Source organism: Bombus impatiens, unplaced genomic scaffold (genome assembly GCF_000188095.3).
Source record: "Bombus impatiens unplaced genomic scaffold, BIMP_2.2 scf_0548, whole genome shotgun sequence".
NCBI classification, from domain to species: domain Eukaryota; kingdom Metazoa; phylum Arthropoda; class Insecta; order Hymenoptera; family Apidae; genus Bombus; species Bombus impatiens.
In genome coordinates, this window is record NT_176967.1 from 1,215,463 (window position 1) to 1,217,295 (window position 1,833).

A 1,833-nucleotide genomic window follows, 5' to 3' on the forward strand; every position below is an offset into this window, starting at 1 on the left:
TCTACGAGCATTTTACAGGGTCGTGAGGTCCGGTAGCCGCCGTACTCTTTTCACGTGCCTCCCAAATTACGCGTAAACCATCTCTAGCGTAACTCGCATGCACGAGCTCCTCCTCCCCCTTTTCCCCCCGATTTCGAGCGACGCAAACGCACGGCTCGCGTCTCTCCGAGATAAATTCGTCGAAGAAAAGGACCGGCATCTTGGGATCGTGACGAGTCGGATCGGCACCGTCATCGATCAGATCAGATTCGTACGACAAAACGTAGAAGCGGAGAGAGTGCTCGCGTCGCGAGCATCGAGAGACGAGAATAAGTGCCGCGTAACCGCGCGGCGATTTGTCCGGATCAGCGTCAGACTAAGCAGATTACGAGTTCTCCCTAAACGAACCGGCAGTTGGAGAAGCAACCGCGCGGAGACCGAGCGGCAATGTCGCTCGATCTCTCGGGAGGTCCGTCGATGGCCCATCTATTTGTTCAAGTCCTGCTAACGACGATGAAAATGCGCGAAATTTTCGCTCGCAAGGAACGATTCCATCTGCACGCGTAGCTCCGTCGTTCGAACGATCGTTCGTTCGCTCGTTCGTCAGGGAGTCGGTCATCGTCGGTATCATCGATAGTTGGCCCGTGCTTTTGACGACTAAATATATCTCGACGCAAGGCGCACTCGCGGCAATAAAGAGTCAGAGGGCGTACCGGTCGAACGAATTTAAAGATACATACATAAAGTTAGGTCGGTCGAAAGCAGTTTCTGCTTTGACGCGAGGTCCTTTGAAGTGGTTTTCGTTGGATCGTGAGTATCAAACGGATTCACCTGATCGTAACGCGGATCGTAGCCGCTTGGGCGTGAACAACCGCGAGACGTTGGTCTAGAAAAGGGAAGGCTCGAAACGACCGGAAACGATATCGTAACAGCTTCTGCTCTGCTTTGAGTCGTCGAAGCGGTAACAAAACGACGCGTCGTCGCCGCTCGATCTCTATTTCTTCGGTGTTGAGGAAAAAAGACGGTCGAGTGAAACGCGAGCGTTGTCAGCCTCCGCGGCGTAATAACCAGTGGAGACGCCGCCACATCGGGATTCGCCTAACGAAGTCGTTACGTTTAATTATCGCGCGTCTGCCAGAGCGTACCGATTCCTGGGGCAATTAACGTATTTGTGCCGTGCACCGCGTTACGAGCGAGATCGCGTGTTACGAACAACGGTAATTAGAAACAACCGTCCGTCGATGGCCGATTTCTCGCTTCGCTACGCGACCGCTCGACCGCCCGACCGCCCGACCGCTCTCCACCGAGATAAGAATACGACGAACGTCGAATTTTTTAGCGTAACGAAAAGATTTCACGGATAAGATAGAGAGAGAGAGAGAGAGAGAGAGAGAGGAGGAGGAGGAGGAGGAGGAAAATCGGCGGAGGAAGCACGGTTTCGTTCGATCGCAGAACCGATGGCACCATCTCACCGTTGCCGCGGTTCGCTCCAGAATTATAATATTTATCTTTCGCGGATAATAACGGAATTGAATCGCGTGAAATTTCTAACTCGTAATGATATCGCGGCCCGTTTTTTCTACACGTTAAACCGTATAATTACAATAATCCGCCGATGATATCGCGCGCGATACACGTATCGCTACCTACGTATTTAGCGCGCAAGGCAATTTCCTGCTTTATTATAATAATATCCGGAGCAATCTGCTCCCTTCCCACCACCCGGAGCGTAGCTTCGTTCTTTTGCAGCAGCTTCTTATTTTCAAACGCGCCGCGTCTTCGTTAGCTGCGCGCATCCCGCACCGATCCTCGTCTCGTCGAATCCGTTTACTCGACATTCGGCAGGATTGTCGC